Source organism: Ambystoma mexicanum, chromosome 3q (genome assembly GCF_040938575.1).
Source record: "Ambystoma mexicanum isolate Mex_15411 chromosome 3q, UKY_AmexF1_1, whole genome shotgun sequence".
NCBI classification, from domain to species: Eukaryota; Metazoa; Chordata; class Amphibia; order Caudata; family Ambystomatidae; genus Ambystoma; species Ambystoma mexicanum.
In genome coordinates, this window is record NC_090926.1 from 404,408,477 (window position 1) to 404,430,488 (window position 22,012).

General features: G+C 43.1%; 1 protein-coding gene across 4 annotated transcripts in view; it reads left to right on the forward strand.

Moving 5' to 3' along the window:
* MGAT4B (alpha-1,3-mannosyl-glycoprotein 4-beta-N-acetylglucosaminyltransferase B) overlaps positions 1-22,012 on the forward strand; it is a 1,380,432-nt gene that overhangs the window by 858,087 nt on the left and 500,333 nt on the right. The window lies entirely within an intron of this gene.

Consider the following 22,012-nt stretch of genomic DNA (forward strand, 5'->3'; position numbering starts at 1 on the left):
TTTCTGCGTAATACAGGAAAAAGTTACTCTGGGGAAAGTAATGGACATGTATCCAAACTCAAGTCCTTCTTTCATTGCAAATTGCAGAGATTTCACACACATGTCCTAAATTGTTTCCTCCCCAATGAATAATAATGATGTCTGGATGACTCTGTGTCACCAAAGTAGCACAGAGAGGTACTAAATCTAGCCACTTCATCCACGCATTCCATGGCAGTGCACTGCCACATGAGGGAATTCAAGATCTGCATGCACCTCCAACCAATTTATCCACGAATCTCCCAAAATCCAAACAATCTGCTTTCTGAAACACATAGCTATCTGCTCTTCTCTCAGGAAAAAGACTTTCTGACAAACTCTTTACACAACACACCCAGTAAACCTTATTGACCAATCCCTTGGTCTGCTCAGTCTCATTTGCATGCCTCTCAACCCCAAAATCCCCTTATGTAATACGCGCTGTCCGCGGACAACTGCAGTGTCCGCAGACAGATCGAAAAATCTGAGCATGCTGAATGAAAATTTAAATAATGTGCCCCATTTCCCCTTTGATGTTGGCTCTGAAAAGAGCCTTTTTGGGGTTTTTGCAGATGCTTCAGAAACAACTTTTATTTTGTGTATTCTTTTTTTTTCTTATTTTCCTCCAAAAATCTTCACATTATCTTCTCCAAAGCAACCCTTATGTTCTAAAACAGCATGTCATTTCCCATAAAAGATAAAGACACGCCATCTTCTTTAAAATAAACAACATTACCAGAATCCATTTTCTCATTATTACAAAAGAGCATTTCCGCTCTAAGCATGAAAGCAAACATGCCTCAGTTGATTGCACACTTAGCAAAATTTTGCTGAGGAATATTGTCCCATATTGCCCTAGGTAGTAAACCAGAAAAAATAACCTCGTCATTTGGAAGTATTTTCATTACTGCCTGAACCAAGTGCCCCAAATCTGTCAACAAAGTAGGGGCATTGACATAGCCCAAATGCAAAGCACCACAGTGCAAAACAACTACATGTGGACTGTTCACCCTGCCCATATCTCCACAAACTTGTAAAATGTTCTGCACATTGAAACCAGGCACAGTGCTCCACACCACCTCCACTCCTTCAACATCAAAATTGTTTGCCACATTCCTGCATTTGGCATACTGCTCCAAACCATGCACAAACATATCTCCAACCACAACACCCTGACTTTCTCCACCTCTGTCATCTTCACTACACAGCCTCTTTCAACACACACCACAACCTCAACTTCGAAGGGATTGTGTTCTCCGACGTATTCCTCATCTTAGATATCTCCTTCCAGCTCTGCTGGCCTCGGAAATTTTTTTCTCTAGAGGGCGCTGCGCGCCGACGTCCTCCGAGTCAATGTCCCTCGACAGCCGCCGTCCCTCGACAGCCGCCGTATCGACGCAGACGTCATCCTGGCTATAAAGGCCGCGCGCAGCGCCCGTTGCTCAGTTCCGTTTTTCCGCGCTTACTCAGTGCCTCGGAATACCGTTGCTCAGTTTTGTCAGGTTAAACCTATTTACCTCAAGTTATTCGATCCATACTCAATGGCTTCTTCGTCGGAACCGACAACTCCTCGATCCGGCTTCAAAAAATGCCGAGATTGTGGGAAAAAGATGTTGCTGACTGACCCTCACAGAGTTTGTCTGTGGTGTTTGGGAGCTGAACACCATTGTTCGGAGTGCGAGGACTGTATGTCCATGACAGCTAAGGCCCTGAAGGAGCGTAGGGGGAAGCTGGAGAAAGGTAAGACTTTTAAAGCTTCTTCTTCGTCGACGAAGTCGAGACATTCGTCTCCTCGTCACCATTCGCGCTCCAGATCTCGGAGTGGGTCTCATCACTCCTCGAGATCGAAGCACTCGAAGAGGAGACGTCGAAGATCCCCTTCTCCGTCTTCCTCTTCCTCTGTTTCGCCAAAGAGAATCCCGTGCCCATGAAACATAGTTCCCGGGCTGAATGGGAGGAATTCCGCAAAAATATGATGAGCGTCTTCGAGAAAGTGGCCTCGACCCCCTCGAAGACTGCCGAGAGCGATGCTCTGGTCGAAAGACCCAAAGGTAAAAAACGCCGCGAGTCGCAGTACCCGGCGAAGGAAACCTCTCGAGCGCGTCACAAACCCTTGAGTAGGACTATGACCTCCAAACCTTCCTCGAAGGTTCCGTCGACGCCGTCGACGAAGGTTCCGTCGACGTCGAGGTCGATGTCTTCGACGCCATTGTCGAAGGGACCTTCGACACACGAGTCTGTCGACTCGACGCCAGCTTCGACATCTGTGTCGACGCCAAGAAAAGTCACGGTTACGACACACCCAGTGACTATCCCCAGGTCCTCGGCGTCGATGGCTTCGAGATTGTCGAGTAGAATCCCAATTCTGTCGAGGTCTTCGAGGCCTCCGCCTTTGTTTTCAACGCCACGCTCGAAGCCTTCGGCGTCGACGACATCGACGTTTTCGAGGCCGATTATGACAAGTTCGGCACCCTCTGCCTTGGAAATGGGGTTTACACCCTTTATGAGTTCAGAACAATTGAGAACTATGTCCTCAATATTGGAAGAGGGTGAATTGTCTGAACAGGAAGACACATTTGAGTTGCAGGGACCTGTAACCCCAATTAGAGAGGAATTTTCCTCTGAAGAACGCAGGTTAAAGGATCTTCATGATTCCTTACATGAGGCAAGTGGGTTAGACACCTCCCCTGAGGTGGAGTTTGCTAGGCCAGACCCGGGGGAACATGCTGAAACCCCCTATAGAGCCTTAATGGCCAGGATCACAGAGTTTATGGGGTGGTCTGCACCTTCACAATCTTTCCAACAAGATGACCTCACGGATATTCTTGACAAAGGCCCACAGGAGGATCCTGTGGTGCCTTTTCATGAAGCTCTTCAGAGGAAGATCATGACGAACTGGGAAACCCCAGATGTCGTACCAGCAGTAAATAAAAAACTGTCTACAAAGTACAGGGTATCCTCTACAGACCCGGAGTTTTTGTCTAAACACCCATCCCCAGAAAGTCTGGTGGTACAGGCAGCATCCTCTACCGATGTCAAGACGGCTTATCCTACCGTCCCACAGGACAGGGACGATAAAAAATATGATGCTATGGCAAAGAAAGTCTTTTCGGCATGTAGCATGGCGTTAAAATCTGTTAATGCTACTTGCACCCTTGCTAGATTCAGCCATACACTTTGGGAGTGTGCTTCTACAGCGGCTGACTGCATCCCGGAGGGAGAAGAAAGGGATGCGTTCCTGAATATTATACAGGACGGTAAAGACGCTATGTGCGAATCCCTCCAGACGGGCATTGATTCGGCTGACAGTATCAGCAGAGCAATGGCGGCAAGTACAACAATCAGGAGATTCGCTTGGTTGAGAAAGTCTGGTTTTGCCCCAGATGTGCAAGCCAGGCTCTTGAACATGCCATTCGATGGCTCTTCTTTGTTCGGGAAAAAGGCGGATGACAGTTTAGAGAAACTGCAAACTTCAAAAGCAGCAGCAAAATCCCTAGGCGCTGCAATCTGTCAGACACCTTTTCGTCCCACAGGAACCTCTGCGAGGGGCAAGTCCTTTCGCTTCTACTCCGCATTCGGAAGAGGTAGAGGACGACCGGCTCAAAGGGGACAAAGAAGAACTACCCGAGGTGGACGGGGTAGATATTCAAAAGCCGCAGCAACAGCAGGTGCCTCTTTACCATCGGCATCTGCATCAGCCGCCCCAAAACCACTCTGAGGACTTCCCTCACAGGACACCTGTAGGAGGCAGGTTGACTCAACATCTGGCGGTATGGCAGGCTATCAAGTCAGATGCTTGGGCATTGGAGACAGTTGCCCAAGGTTACTGCCTACCTTTCCTACGTATACCTCAGAGTCATCCACCGGGGAATCAGCTCTCAGAAAGCTCCAGATCTGCTCCTCTTGCAGGAAATTTTGGACCTGCTAGAGAAAGGTGCCATAGAACCGGTACCTGTAGCGGAGAGGAACAAGGGCTGGTACTCCCCTTACTTTCTCATTCCAAAGAAAGACGGAGGACTGAGACCCATCTTGGACTTGCGAGAATTGAACAAATTCCTCGGGAAAGACAAATTCAAGATGGTCACTCTTTCTCAGATCCTCCAGGTCCTTCAGTTCCAGGACTGGTTGGTATCTCTGGACCTTCAGGACGCTTATTTCCATGTGCCTATCCATCTCAAACACAGGAAATACCTGAGGTTCTCAATTGGCAACTCTCACTATCAATTTCGAGTGCTGCCATTTGGGCTGACCTCCGCCCCGAGGGTCTTCACCAAGTTAATGTCGGTAGTGGCGGCAAGTCTAAGGAGGGAAGGGATTCACGTCTACCCCTACCTAGACGATTGGTTGATCAGAGCTGTTTCTTCGGAACAAGCTCAGATCCAGCTAAATCACGTGGGCCACTCCCTTCACAGACTGGGCTTCTCCCTCAATTTAAAGAAGTCACAAATGATACCATCGCAGAGACTCCAGTTCATAGGAGCGATCCTGGACACTTCCCTTGGAAAAGCCTCGCCACCAGAGGTGAGGGCTCAAGATATTCTACAGATGGTCACCAAGTTCCAACATGCCCAACGTCTCCCAACCTTCAACTTTTTGAGGTTGTTAGGCCTCATGGCATCCTGCATTTTCCTAGTGCCAGAGGCTCGCCTGAGAATGAGATCCCTCCAGTGGGCACTGAGGACTCAGTGGTCACAATTCTCAGGGAGAATGACAGATCTTCTTCAGGTTCCCAACAGGGTGGCTCGAGACCTTCAGTGGTGGGCCTGTCAGGAGAACATTCTGAAAGGAGAACAGTTTTGGCAACCTTGGCCAGAGATAACAGTAGTCACGGATGCCTCACTCACGGGGTGGGGAGCCCACGCCAACGACTTGACCATCAGCGGTCGTTGGTCTCCATCGGAGTCCAGACTACATATCAACCTGTTAGAGCTGAGAGCCATCAGACTTGCGCTGAAGGCGTTCCTGCCAGCTGTACAAGGGAAAAACGTCCTGATAATGACGGACAACACGGTGGCCATGCATTACCTCAACAAAAGAGGAGGCGTAGGATCACTACCCCTGTGCAGAGAGGCGATGCAGCTCTGGTTTTGGGCAATTCAAGAGGGAATCTCTCTATCGGCAGTTCACCTAGCCGGAGAGAAGAACTTGACAGCGGACGCTCTGAGCAGGCAGAGCACAGTCTCCCACGAGTGGGAGCTAGCTCAGGAAGTCCTTCAAGAGATCTTCGCCCTTTGGGGAACCCCTCAGGTAGATCTGTTCGCGACCAGCCTCAACAGGATATGCAATCTGTTCTGCTTAAGGGAATTTCCCCCGAGAGGAGCTCTGGGAGACGAGTTCATAGTGGACTGGGAGTTTCTGCTTCTGTACGCGTTCCCACCGGTCCCTGTCATTCCTCAAATGATCAGGAGGTTGAGAAGATTCCGGAGAACCATGATCCTAATTGCCCCGGATTGGGCCAGGAGAACGTGGTACCCGGACCTTCTAGACTTGTCCATCTGCCCTCCAATTCGACTTCCACTCAGAGAGAACCTACTCTCACAGAAGGGAGGTCAGGTTCTCCATCCAGACATCAAAACCCTCAACCTTCACGCTTGGCTTCTGAAAGGCTGAGGTACAAGGATTGGGACCTCCCTGATGATGTTATGGAGGTGTTGCTTTCGGCAAGGAGGCCAGCAACAAAGTCTTTATACCGCTGCCGTTGGAACAGATTTTGCAGCTGGTGTAGAGAACAGAATATCCACCCTTTTTCATGTGGTACACCAATGGTTTTGTCCTTCCTACTATATTTGGCAAATTCAGGCCTTCAAGTTGGCACCGTAAAGGGCTATCTCGCAGCGCTATCCATCTTTAAGCGCACTGCGGAAGAACCATCCTATTTCAAGTTACCCTTGGTAATACAATTTCTAAAGGGGTTAACCAATGTTTATCCCCCAAGACCATTCCAAGTTCCCCTATGGGATTTAAACTTAGTCCTAACTTTCCTGATGGGCACACCTTTCGAACCACTCCATTCTTGTTCGTTAAGATTCCTTACCCTTAAAACTGTTTTATTAATAGCACTTACATCTGCTAGAAGGGTGAGCGAATTACAAGCTCTTTCCTGTAAACCCCCCTCACACTAGCTTTCACAAAGACAAAGTTGTCCTGCATGTGAAGCCTAATTTCCTCCCAAAGGTGGTTTCTGAATTCCATATCACTATCCTCCTCCTCACCCGGGGAAAGAGGAAGAGAGGTTACACAGGCTAGACCCTAGAAGGGCTTTAAGTTTTTACATCAGTAGACTAGCCAGTATAAGACAGGCAGACCAGCTGTTTGTAGGTTACACAGGTCACAAGCTGGGGTTACCAATAACTAAGCAGACCATTTCCAGATGGATCATTCTAGCCATTCTGGAATGTTATAAACTGGCAGGAAAAGAGCCCCCTCAAAACCTTAGGGCTCATTCGACCAGAGGTATTGCAGCTTCATCGGCCCTCAAAAGAGGGGTTCCGGTTAAAGACATCTGTGCGGCCGCTACATGGTCGTCTGTCCATCTCTTTACACGATTTTACAACTTGGATTCCTCCTCCAGTCAAGAGACTAGGTTTGGAAGGGCTGTACTGCACTCTATTCATCAATAGAAGACAGCATGAAGTCGGTACTCCCTCCTCCAATAATAGAATACTGCTATGGGAGCCTATCTAAGATGAGGAATACGTCGGAGGACACAATCCCTTCGAAGAACAAGTTACTTCTTACCTTGTAACGTTCTTTCGACGGGATGTTCCTCCGACGTATTCCTCATCGACCCTACCATCCCTCCCCGCAGTTCTACTTCCCTTGTTGTTGCAGCTTACGTTCCTTCAGGGTGATTAGTTTAGTTCAGAAAGCATTATTGTGGGCTACAAAACGGAACTGAGCAACGGGCGCTGCGCGCGGCCTTTATAGCCAGGATGATGTCGGCGTCGATACGGCGGCTGTCGAGGGACATCGACTCGGAGGACGTTGACGCGCAGCGCCCTCTAGAGAAACATTTTTCCGAGGCCAGCAGAGCTGGAAGGAGATATCTAAGATGAGGAATACGTCGGAGGAACATCCCGTCGAAAGAACGTTACAAGGTAAGAAGTAACTTGTTCATCTGATTGGCTGATCCCTATAGTCCCCTTTCCATGCTGCATTGCTGAGAAACCCTGGATGTGGCACGCCCTGTCTGCGGATAGTCGTGGTGTCCGTGGAGCGCGTAACACTGGGCAGCCCTTCTACCCTTTCCACATCACTCTCTGCACAATTTCCTCATTGGCTACTATTAAGCAGTCACACAATCATCCACCAATCACATCCAAGAACTCTACATCTAACTCCATCATCACAGATCAGCACTTTAGATGTACTATTGATCACCATCAGTACAATTGGGCTGTGACTGCAAAGGACCTACAGCAGCAACAACTACTATAAAACTCCCCAAGATTTCTACTTGCAGATTCATGCACATCCACATGCATGAGCACAGACTGCAGGTATGAATATTTTCTAACCAGTACATGTACAGCTCTTCTAGGAATACATATAAACAGAGTAACTGCCACTTACCCTGTATAAACTGTAAAATAAACTTACTGTAATTTCTCCCATCTACTATGATGAAGTGTCACTTGCAAACCTGTCTGCTCTCCAAATTTTTGTTTACACACACAGCTATCTAAAATATTAAAAGATGGGAGAAATAACAGTATAATTATGAAAAAGGCTGTCTAGTGTGTTGCAGAATTACACACAGCCAGGATGAGTACATGCATCTTCATTCATGTACATACACAGATAATATCATTAGAAAGGCTCCCAGCTGAAACAACACCACTGCCTCTATATAATCCTTCTGCTTTATTTCGCACACCTTCACAAATGCATACATTGCATGCTTTTATGTACAATCACAGCCATTTACTCTGTAAAAATAGCAAAAAATGCATAAGATTATTTCTTCTAACTCTTAACATCCAATACCATAGCCTTAAAAAAACAAGTGTGCTCTATACGTTTACTATTATACTCATTTGTAAAACATATTCTTATTCAACTAACAGATTCTAAGTAAAATATACAGGATGCACATTACCAAAGGAAAGTGCATGTACATACTATGCTCAGTTATAAGAAAACACTACTACTACAAAAACCAAAATAATCAATGTCTTCATTAACAAAAGTGCTATAACCACACACATTATCTAACTTCTTTATTTTACAATTGCAGTGAAGACCACTCTCCTGAAAAGTAGCAGCGTCTGAAGAAACCTACTCTTTCCATACAAAAAAGTAAGTACAATACTAACATAATATTGTAACTGTTACTCAGACACACTCACATTTTAGTATTATAGAACAAACAAGTGTATTAACCTTCTACCATTAGATGTAGTATTAGTGCTTCCCCTCACCAGCTGCCCACTTTATATTGTCATCTGAAGCCCAGTATAGAAACACACAAATACAAGAATAGCCTTCCCAGCTTGATGTAGGTGCCCATTGCACAATCGCATACCTCCACAAACATCGTTACCATCATACTCACACTCTTGCACAAAGCACGCATACACTGCACAACAGGCCAACCCACACTTTATTTTTTCTCCAAAAGACCCCAAAGAATGCCTACCAGAAAGCAACGCAGAAGTAGAACAAATCAAAATAAGTGTCCAAAATAAGCATCCACCTCTCGCAGAATTTATACAAAAAGTTCAAACAAAACAGCTAATACAGTCATTAAGCGAAACAATACAAGCTTCCAGTACAGAAACTATGCCTCCTCTATCAAAATGTAAAACGAAACAGAAAGTGATTAACAAAACTTCAGCTACCACTACTGCTAATGTGGCACCTATAAATCTTGATGTAGTGGCAAGTAACCATACCAAAAAAAATATTTTACAAAAAATGTTCCGCCACAACCTTACAAAACAGGAGAGAAATCATGCACAACCCTTAAAACCTACCGTAGAAAATTAATCCTAGAAGCTCTCATAGACAGTGCAATCCTTCTCAAAAGGACGTTATTTAGTTTAGTTTTAAACAGAATTACACCACTAACAAAACTAACTACTAAACTACAAAAAATACTTCTCAATAAAATGAATATCAACAAAAATAGCTTCTTAAACATCTGTGGAGGTGAATGGAGTCACACCACGAGCACAGAACCATATTTTAATGAAGAAGCACATAAACAAAAGCAAACAAACCCAATTGCCATACATTGCAGTGGACGAGTGTATGAAAAACCCTTAACACCATTATGGAACAAGAAACTCTGCTCACAAAAATATCCCCAGAAGAGACTGTATCAGCTCTCCATTCTACTGAACCAGAATGTCCAGTCTACAGATGGCCATGCACATCAATGTGTAACATTGCCAAAAAAATCTTTCACATTTTTACGCCAGTTCCTCAATCAGTATGTAAAAAGCAAAGACGAATTCAAAATGAAACTACTACAAAATATGGATGCCTTTCCAGTGCGCAAATACACAGGACTACAAGGACATTCATTAGCCTGCATTTCAGGATCTATTTGCAAAAGCACCTTCCATCATATCAAAATGATATCAACACATCATTCAACTATAAGAAATCTGGTCCATAAACTCTACTATGCTAAAAGTCCTGCTTTAGCACTAGCCAATTTAAATAACAATCTTCTACATGCTACAGCCAAACAAGTACTCGAAGAAATAGAGCATATCCAGAGAAAATATTTTGGAAGTGAAAGCCACTTACAAAATACAATAGCTTTACAACAAACCAGCAACTACTGTACAAATGGCAACCAGCTATTAAACACATACAAGAAAGAAATACTAAAGTTTAAAAGTACCTCCGCTGAAGTACCAAACCATGTGTATGTGTGTGTGTGTTGCCGCAGGACTTTTTTAAAATAAAAGTAGCACAAAAACTGTAGGCCTTACGTACAAAATAGAAGACAATGAAGATTCCAAATGGTTCCAATTAGCTCTCTAACTTATAGCAGAAAACAAATACGAAATTACTGACCCTTTAATCCTTTGCAATTACTGCACTGCAACACTTGACAACAACCAAACACCTTCACGTGCTATCACAAATAACTTGGAATTATTCCCACTACCAAAACCCCTGCAACAACTAAATTTATATGAGAGCATCATAATTCAATTCACAGTGCACCCATTTCAAGCATTAATACGCCTTCAACCAAAAATAGCAAAATTACCTCCCTCTGAATTAGTGAAAGGCATTTGTGGCAAAGTAGTTTATTTACCATTACATCTAAAAGAAAATGTACACACTCTAGAAGTGCAACGGCCAATAGATCAATCTTCATTGTTTTAGTAAATGGCATACCTACAAAAGACAAAAATAATTGGCAACAACTCGTGGACTTACATAAAGTTAGACAAGCCCTGCAATATCTAAAAAAACAACAATGTATATTACAAAGAAATTAATAGTGAAGAAAACCTGAGAGAAACCATTGAAATAATTCAAGAGTGACAAGAAACTGGTCAATTTCAACTTCTAAATCCTGCTACAGAATACTATATTTTAGACCATTATACAATTCATCCTTTACACTCTATATATGATGCACTGGAAATGTACCAAATGCGACAAGCCAAAGGATCTCCAATCAGCATATGGGAAAAAGTACAGAAGCACAGGCCTTTCCTCTACTCTTTCCTACTGGAAAAGGAGGAAGGTACGATGATAGACCCACACAGATAACAGCATTAGAATATCGCTCTTTACGAATGTATTCTGACGACCCCAGATTCAGAAAAAACGTGGAATACATATTCCACCTTCTCTTTGAAAGTGAACTAGCAACTCAATGCTAGGGAGTTGCACACACATTAAAATCGGGCACCCATTTTCAAAATGTCAGCTATGTAATCATTACAAAAAGTGCAAGAAAAAGATGAGTTTTTACAGTCAAGCATTAGAAATCTTTTAGCAAACATGCAGGTACAAAAGAATACGGGTTCCGACGTCACAGAGATGTACACTGTATGTTAAACCTTGGCCCACCCACTTGGATTGTTACATTAAGTTGTGCAGAATATGCATGGGAAGATTTACACAATTTCCTACGCATAGCAAACAAAACAAACATAGATATAAAAATACCAGGAGAACTCTGCTCTCTAGATCCTGTAAATGTATCAAGATATTTCCATCATCGCTTCATTGCTATGCTACACTTTATTTGTGATAAGACTGTTCCTCCTCTCGGAGAAGTTCAACAATTCTTTTGGAAAAAAGAATACCAAGCCAGAGGAGCACCACACATCCACATGCTATTGTGGATTAAAGATGCTCCTAAATGTGGTCAGGACAGTGATGCCACTGTTTTGCAGTTCATCCAAAAAGATGTCACTTGTGAAATCCATTCACAAACAACACATAGTGACCTTCATGCACAAATTTACAATTTTAAAAATCACAAATATGGGAAATATTGTCGTCGCAAATATATAAAAAAGGGAAATACCGCACCAAATGCCGCTTTGGTTTCCCTAGACCAGTTTCAGCAACAGGTCAAGTAAACAACTTCATGTCTTCAGTCAGACGTAGTGTCAAAGGTAAATCACCTAAAAACACATATTACATAAAAAGAACAGAAGAATCAAAATACATCAATGATTACAATGCAATCATTGCTCTCCTATGGAATGCAAACATAGATGTGCAGTACACACTGCAGACAAGTCCACTGCAGTTGCACGATATGTCACAGCCTACTTAACCAAAGCAGAGAAAACAGAGCTTCAGGACCTCTGGGATGACATATCATCTGACAAAACACTATCACAGAAATTGTACAGCTTGGGCATAAAAATGCTCTCTCATAGAGAATGTGTCTGCTATGAAGCTGCAGACCGTTTAAACGGTACTGCCTTGTATGGAAAATCTGACAATATAGTATGGCTAAGTCTTGGTCCTGCTAAATCCAGAAAGAGAGTTCTCAAATCATATGAGGACATAGAAACAATAGCTAAAAATGATCCCAACAGCCAAGACATTTTGAAAAACAATTTACTAGACATATACTACCCAAACAGGAGTACCACTTTGGAAACCATGTGTCTCTCCCACGTGGCCCAAAACTTCACATACAAAAATATTAAACCAGATGAAAAGAAAGGTAGATACAGAGTTGTAAATTGTGAAGGCAGCTTAGTGAAACTTACCAATCGCAGCTTAATTAAGCATATCAAATTTTAATTAAAAACTCCTCAACATAAAGAACTGTATTACATGTCCAGCAACGCGAAGAACAACTCCAGGCCCAACTAGAAGTGGACACTCCCGACAGTAGTCAACCTTCTGTAACAGAAAGCCAATAACCACTTGGACAGCCACTAATAGCAAATGAGGCAGAATTAGCTATGACGGAAGTAGAAAACACCATGTGTCAGTATGGACAATCTACAGAAGACTTTGCTGTACTGAAATCCCAACTGAACAATTAACAGCATAGCATTTTCCAAGAAGTAACAAAATAAATTAAACATGGTGTGCAACATGAAAATAAAAACTGTACCTGCCAAGACTACAAACATATACTGCTATACGTGAGTGGTCAAGCTGGTTCAGGAAAAACATTCTTAATCAAAATCATCGGCAAGTTCCTCCAACAATTGACAACAAACATAGGCGGTGTCACTTTACACTGATTACTACTCCTTCCAGTAAAACACCAAAACAAATGAGACTATTACAAACTTTCTAGAGAAGCTACAATGGAACTACTCAGAGCTTTGAAACAAATGAAAATGCTACCATTAGATGAGGTGAGCATGGTTTCCAACCTAATGTTGGCTTTGATTCACCTCACATTACAAGAGGTACTCAAAACAGACTACGAAGAGCTCTTTGGAAGAAAACGCATTGTTTTCGGAGATCTTCAATTGACACCAGTGAAAGGTTAACCTATTTTTAAAACCTTAGGCACAAACTGTGCCGTAAAACTCTTGGCAGCATAGGAAATGTCAACCTTTGGCAACATTTCCAATACAGAGAATTAACAGAAAACATGCGCCAGTCTGCAGACCTCACATACGCCAACATTTTAAAAAGTATTGGACTTGGTGTACTATCTCAAGAAGCACAATCAATATTAAAAACCAGGCACATCCATGCCTTGCACTCTATGGCCATAACCCATGTGCCACTGATGTCCTGGAACAATTAGCACACAAAAATGCCAATTGTATGTCCTTAATGCCAACTTTTGCAAGCTGTTCAAAATTCAGTGAAACAATGTTGAAAAAAGAAATGCAACCAATAATTGGAATTTGCTCCACAGATAAACTGGACGTACATGGTATGACACTACCCATGTGTCAACAAGCCACAACAAGACTAAATAGCTTAGAAAACTATCTCCAACACAGCTGGTTTGGAGAAAATATTAAAATTATCTTTAAACTGTAGAGTAATGCTTAAACGTAACCTTGACTTGGAGCAAGGTCTAGTTAATGGAGTACTTGGTACAGTTGTTGGCTTTCAAACATACCCACGTGACAACATTTAGTTTGTCAAAATTCTCTTTGACAAACTATCAGAAGTTAAAAGGATAGGACGCTCAACCGCCCGCTTCCTTCTTTTCAGACATGTATGTACGTAGAGAACATTTTTCACTAACTCTAGCATACGCAGTTACCATTCACAAATCACAAGGTCTTACCCTAGATAAAGCATTGATAGATATTCGTAGCACAGTCTTTAAAGAAGGCATGAGCTATGTAGCACTATCACGCTTACGTACACCTGACAGGCTATTTCTAATCAACTTTGATGCAAGTAAAGTAAATGCTGATATTCCTTGCATTCTAGAATACAATAGACTGCGTTCACTCTACACCCCCATCTAAAAACCTATACTGTTCTGCAAAAAGCAAAATGTTGTAAAAGAAAACGACTTCAAACTGAAATGATACAGGATCTCGCTGCAATTCCTCCAAAGAAAGTAAAAGAAACTAATACTTCATGTACCACAACCAAAGAAGAATCTACTGCTCAAAGTAACTCAACTACTTCTTCAAAGAAGCAACACATACTCCGAACAAATGTCTTCAACACAGAACTTTCAGGTCCATTCAAATACAACTGGTGTAAATTGCTATGCAAATGTAGCAATAAATATTCTATTCCAATTGCCACCAATTATTGACAACATTTACTTACACAGTACACACCAATTGTGTTTGCAAATGTTAGTCCTTCATAGAAATGCAACCAACAATCCTGACAACACTTAGTGTTCATAGAATAAGACAGGAATTGGACTACTTTGCTGGAATGGTCAAATTCACTATAAACTCACAAGAAGATCCACAAGAATTTCTAATGTACTTACTGCAAGTACTGGAAAACAAAAACATACCTATAAATGAAATCTTTCAGATTTCATACATGTGGAAACATACATGCACTCTCTGCAGCCATGTGGCACAGGAACAAGTCCCTAATGAACACTTTGCGTATGTATCCATACCTAACTGTGAATCCATTCCATTCCATTTCAGCAACTTGTATAAAATGCAAACCATGGCAGATTATGTACTACCTGCAATTCAGATAATCGCTCCACCTTACAAATACAGACACATAGTAAATACGTAATAGTAATGCTTTTACGTTACAATGCAGATGGTACCAAAAACAACTGTAAACTGACTGGATTCACACATGGTCAAGTATCACTTATTAAGAAAACCTTCACAACAATAGGTATAATCTACCACGCAGGAGCCACAACCAATGCATGGCACTACACTGCATATATGAAAAAGAATTGTGGATGGTTCGAATGTTATGATAGTACCATTACTCTAAAGCAGAGATTCCAGCAAATCTTGTAACCGCTTACTTAATATTCTTAAAACCAAAATTCAATACGTAACCTATGTATGAACATAAGCAAAACTTCAACCTCAAAACTATGCACAGTTGGAATACGCCAACATATATACAACTGCCCCAAAATTCTGCAACAAGCAAACAGATAAATAAATACCACTAAAATGTAACAAGAACTAGTTAGAATACGCCAACAGGTATCTGACTGCCCCAAAAAATCAGCAAAACCCAACAGATAGAAGATTAGCAAGAAACAAGAAATAAACAGTAAAACAATGAAAGAAATATATTGCACCACAACATAGAAGGGTATTTTTTAATCCAGCATGGATTTTGTTTACCACATACCCAATGATTTAGAAAACACACAGAAACTGAGCAAATTGCGCAGTGCTGGTTTGAACTATAGTACTTTTAAAGTACTAAATATGATGGTCAAAAAATACAGAAATGTCTATTATGCAATGCAATAACTCCTTATGAACTAACTACACTAACATATATTTACTTTTATCACAGAGATCGAAAAAGAATGTCTGCTCCAATTACCCATGTCATGAAAAAACTGCATACAACCACTAAAAACTCAACCAGTAAGTATACAATAAATGGACTCACAAACACTGCTGCATAACGCACTCATTCAAGCAAACATCTAACCATACACCACAATCCAAAATGTTTACTTCCATGGCTATCTTAAGCCGGAGTCCTTGTTACAAACTCTACAATCTTAACTGCATAGCCTAGCCAAAACTTCACATAAAACTCTACAAATGAAACAGTACACAAGCTTTTGGGTTGTGGATATTTGATGGGTGTTTGATTCTATGGGTGTGTTATGCTGCGGTGGTTGTGGCCAGGGCCTAGAGTCTTGGGTGCATGGCTGAAGGCCTATGACTCTAAACTCTAGGTCCTGGCTACAACCACCGCAGCATAACACACCTATGCTACTAAACATTTTGACTGTGGTATGTGGGCTGCTTATAGCGGATATTAATTACAATCAATGCTCTAACAACCGAAAACCAACTACATACTATAGTAAAATAAATAGTCCATTTATTATGTCTGTGGACAGCCGCGATGACCGCGGACATGGCGAACACATAAGGGGCAGCTGCCTCCTAAACAAATACAGTGTTTGACCCATCTCTTACTCCCCAACCCTCCCCACGCACTCCTACACACCAACACACTCCCCAAAATTGCATTTTGCCTCTGTTCGCCGCCGCGCTGTCCGCGGATGTCCTCGGATCCAAGATGGTGGGCGTATCAAAAGAATGTGACGCACCTCACGCCTCACTTCAGCCAATCGGCGAACACGTTGCGTGTCACGGACATGACGCAAGCCAATTAACCAACAGGTGTCCTGTCCGCGGAGCGAACAGGGAAATGTGTCCGCGGAGCGTACATAGATATCACACATTTTTTTGCCTTACGTTTTTGTCATTTAAAAAATAACTACTGGACGGATTTACACCAATTTAACAAAAGCATGCTTTTTAAGATGTTGGCGCTCCCCCGCTTCCTCTACATACTTCAAAACGCGCCACTACCTATAGCGCCCAACGAATTCCATAAAATAGATCAGACGCTCAGAAAAACTGCTATGGATTTAAGGTCACCCTCGCTTAGCATTAACCACACTACAAAGATCTGTATGGGAAGGCGGAATTGGACTGCCCCGATTGCAAACCTATTACTGGGCTAGTCAGATGGCAATAGTGAACGACAGACTCCATGCAGACATAACATTACAACACAACAGAGAACAAGATCCTAACCGAAACGAAAGATCCGTATTAAGATACCTCTTCCGGAAAAAAGACCGATCTGCTGCCCCGTCCATGCTGTCACACATATCCCTAACATGGACAGACACCCACAAATACTTAGGCTGGGACAAAAAGCTGACCCCAGCTCAACAGTTGTGGAATAACAAACTACTCCCGGAAGTGAATAAACTTCCAAAATGGCACTCTTGGACCCAATCGGGCATCACTAAAATTGGCGACGTAGTGAAAGGGAACGAATTAATACCATTTGCGGACCTAATCACTACCTTCGCTCTGCCGATAAATGAGCAGTATCACTACACACAACTCAAACACGCACTAGAGGCCCATCTCCCTGATATGATTGACATGCCTGATTATACCCCTTTAGAACGTAACCTATTCCCGGATATGATTAAAAACAAAGTCACATCCACCATGTACAGCGCCATAACATCCTTTGCCACCGGGGAGCTATCGAGCCTGAAAGCCAAATGGGAGGGGGACGTGGGTGACATACTCCCAGAGGAATGGGTAACTGCCCTGATGTTCCCCAGGGAAACAGCGATCTCCTCCAGGCTAAGATTGATCCAACTTAAAGTACTGCATAGAATATACTTCCCGAGGGTAGCACTATTCAAATGGGGTAAGATCTCCTCTTCAGCCTGTCTGAGATGCAAACGAGAAGAGGGCTCATACTATCACATACTATGGGACTGTACCATAATCCAACAATACTGGCAGCAGTGCTGCGATGATCTCTCAAGGGTACTGGGTAGAACGATCCATAGAAATGCAAAACTGTTACTGCCGGGGATAGATGATGAGGTCGAACTGTCACGCTACGAAAAACTGCTCTTATTCACAACCACTGCGTTAATCAAGAGAAATATAGCGCAACTCTGGGGCTCTGAAACGGCACCAAGCTATGAGCAATGGACTACGGATGTGAACATTTGTATTGCAATGGAGAAGAGTCTACACAGCCAGGGGCTGTCCTGAGAAAGGCCCAAAAATTTGGCAAAAGTGGGAGGACGCACACTGAGAGGTAGCCCCCGTCAGGAATTGGACTGACATCCAAGGACATGCACAGAGATTGAAAATCACATACTACTGGCATAACAAAGGCAATTGACAGTGCTAAGAAGCTTCATTGTAATGGGTACGTGGAATGCATTTGCTGGTGGGTGGGGAAGGGACATAACCTTCATCTCGCTGCGCGAGACGTATGTTCTCTTTATGCGTAAAAAACAATAAAAAATGTTGTATTAAAAAAAAAAGCATGCTTTCAGGACTAATCCGCTGCGAATTCAGTGGGAATCCGTCCAGCGGTTTGGCTGTAGGCGTGAGCAAAGTTGTATCCCATTATGTCTATGGGAAAAAAAAAGTTTTGGGCCCCCCCTCATATAACTTTGCACCCCCTAGACCAAACCTCACAGAAAATTCAGAGTGGGCCATATACTTTTTTTGCCAAGTTTGGTGAGGATTCGTCCAGGAGGAGCGAAGTTATAAGCCATCCAAAAAGTGCTCTTCCTATGAGATGAGCAACTTATCCATAACTACATGCCCGCTACCGCAGGCCATGTAATATATATGGTAAAGGGTTAAAAGGTGTGGAGGGGTTTGGGATGGAGCTGTAAGCGTGGGGAAAGGGGTGGTTTGACGGGACAGACCCACCACCCGTCCAGAATTAATAAAACAAATTCCACTTTTTATTTTGTTCTTCGTTAAAATCACATATAACTAGTTCGACCCTCCTGGATCATTATCAAGGTTAAGGTGAAGATGGATATGAACATAATGGCCCTCATTAAATGTTTGCCGATCTGGACAAAAGTGCCAGTAACGACGGTTACCGGCACCTTTTCCGGACCGGCTAGCTACAAGTCTGCTGGTAGGGGCAGGCAATTACTGGCAGGCCTGACCTGCCCCTACTGGCAGAAGTTTCACTGAAGCACTGTTACTAACGGTGCCGGTGCTTCAGTGTTCACATTCCTGTGGAGTCCTGTAGGACTCCACAGGAACTTAGTGTTCCTCTGCCACCCATAATATCCCAGTATTACCAAGATATCGGGCAGCGGAAAAGGGAAGCGAACGTTGCCGGTAGGCTGCCGGTAGCACCATCTGCCCACCGGCAACCTCCTAATGAGGGCAATGTGTGAGAAAGTTAACCACCCGAATTATGTGTTTCCCATGAATTCGACAAGATCATAATATACAGGTTTGCATATAAACATCACATAGTTGACATAACAATTGTTGGCATAATCCAACCATAAGAAGTAATCGGAAACTGATCAGTAATTGATTAAATCGAGTATGAGTAGTATAATGTGCACATGGCTGATAGAAGAGAGGGGGAAGATAATTGGCTAGTGTGAAATGTTTGGCCCATCTGGGCCTGATGCAAAGTGCAAAGATGAGCTCTCATTAAATGGAGGACTGAGTTTACCAATCTTAAATGCAGAGTGTATTACTCGTTTGGCAGGGATGCCGATCGCAACATCTGGAGGTGGTCAGTGGATCTGGCGGTCAAGTATCTAATTAGAACAATGGGATGAAATGACTGTTTGGGAAGATAGGATTGGAGGTCCTGCATAGCAATTTCTGCCTGTAAAACGTACAGTGGTAAGTTTACTTAGTAAGATTGCTGGTGCAGATAACTGAGCTAGAGTCCTTCAGTCCGGGACAATCTTTCATGGCGATAGCCCCGATGTGTTATATCATAGCTCTCAACCATTTGTGTCGCAAAGGTGGCGTGCAGGAGGCTTGGCGGGTGAGTCAGCGCTTTAAAAGGCGGGTGAGACCTGCCAAAAGCGTGCGAGTTGAGAGCTATGTTTATATAGTCCAGTGATGGAAATGGCGACCTTGAGTCTGTTGGATAGGAGAAGAGATTTGGAGAAGCCCATCAGCGTGGCCAGTATTTACTGTATTGCTTAAAACTTATTGCTTAAAACATATCAGGTGCCCACATATATCACTTGTCACTCTGAGCCTCCAGGAGAATGGCTTGTCAAGTATCGGGAGAGATTCTGAAGGTCATAGATGGGTCGGGTGCTCGGGATCAGTCTATGAAGTGCTCCAGTGTGTGATGTGATCTGATATGGAGAGGTTGCGATGGCTTGTTGACTAGTTGGGTCATGTATCTGGTGTGACATTACACAGTTAAATCTGTTCGATCCGTGATGCCTCCAACGAGGTAAACCCATTTAGGCATTTGATGCCAGTCCTTGATTTGCATAGCCTGTGCTGGTGAACGCGTACACTTATATGCAATGTGTGCAATATTATTCAATACTTGGCCGAGGTGCTAGTGAAATCATGATATTGATTGCAGTGGCAAATGAATTGTAAGAAAGTGAGGGGTGTACGTGACATTGGGTAATCACTTCTAGCAGCATATTGTTAATCAAGCATTGTATAAATGCTGTAATTATCAGAGGTGAATCCTCTTTTAGTGTAGATCGACAAATTACCACAAGAAAAGTGTCATACACAATATCCCAAAGGGGGAATATATACAAGCTAGAAGAAACTGTAGGAGTGAACCAGCCTACCAGACTAAGTGCAAACTGCTCAAAGACAGATTCACATCCAGAGTGTAGCCAGCCAGCATAGTTGAAAAAGCAGAAAATCATACCGGTAGCATCATTATAGACACGTTGCTGACCCTTAAGTACAAGAGTAAACCGCCACAGGATACTCGTCTAAGATTTGTGACACAATACAACCAGGACAGACACAGGATTCAGAAAGTGATCAAAAGACACTGGCACATACCTCATATTGATCCAGACATTAAGAAATGGGTCTCAGAAGTATCCCTGTTCTTTCAGAAAAGCACCTACACTAACGAATATCGTTAGCCCATCATTTATGGCATCCCTGCACCTTCCAGAAACTGGTTACAAGCACCACAAGCTAATGGGTTCCACAAATGTTGAACATGTTTTATGTGTCCCTGTGCTAAAAGTACCAACCAAATAATGTTCAATGGGACTACAAATCACAACATCATGCAGTTCATTCACTGCAGTTCTAAATTTGTCGTGTATGTGATTGTATGTGTTAGTGATCTCATGTATTTAGGAAGTACTATCCGAGAACTTCATGTCAGAATCGGGGAGCATTTGAACATGCTTCACACTCAGGATGCTAGATATCCGGTGGCCACCCACTGGCAAGAAAGACACCAGTTGAATAACAAAAAAGATATTCGCTTTGCAAGACTGGAAACGGTCCCCTGTGATTTCTGAGGTAGGGATCGTGAACTGCATCCAAGACAGAAAGAAGCAAGATCTGCAAATACAGACCTTTGACTACTGGCTTGAATACTGGACATGAACATAATGTATTTCTGTGACTATGCTTCTTCACAACAACCTCCACCAACTTAAAACTGACTTGATTTTCTGGTTGCTTGTACCAATTTTGTGATACAACAATCTTATACCAACTGACATCACAATCCAAGTCACAATTTATGTGCCTGCACAGCGCTGATGGGCGCCTCCAAATCTCTTCTCCTATCCAACAGACTCAAGTTCGCCCTTTACATCACTGGACTATATAACGCAACGGGGCTATCACCATGAAAGATATTATAATCTTGTCGAATTCTTGATGCACTTATCTTGGTTACTGGGTCTTTTAACTTGGGAAACACATAAATCGTGTGGTTAACTCTCTCACACATTGTCTTCATATCCATCTTCACCTTAGCCTTGATAATGAACCAGAAGGGTCGAAACACGTGTCGGCTACAAGAATAAATATTGGTTGTGCAAAACCTACACAATCTGTGTCATAGAAATTCCAGTCCGAAACAAATACTTATCCAACGCATGTGATGAGGGCTCTCCCCTGTAGATTTGTTGAAACCTCACCTGGGACGGAAGAGCCTCTTGATCAGCACAGCAATCTCCATATTCTAGTGCCCTAAATTGAGACACCATTCCATTGGTCGTGGGATTCCAGATTCAGGGGTCAGCAGCCAAGCTAAGAATATTTAAAGTAGCCTTTTCAGTAACAACATTATCAGTTCCCATGTATAAAACAACCATTTGGCACATTGGTCTTAAGGGAGATGTTGGAGATTTGCTCACTTGGGGGTCCTTGTCCCCTAAGGAAGGTGGGGGGGGGTCATTACCAGTTGGATCCCTCATGCCCGATCCCCTAGGGGAGTGTTTTGCGTAGCGGGCTGACCTTGCTCTCAAAAGGGGTGGCTCTCCCATGGGGAGAAGGGACGAATTCTGTGGATTTGTCACAGTTCACTGCACTAAATTCAAGTGAAACCACCACTGCGCACAGCTGTCCAATAAGACAGCAGTATTGTC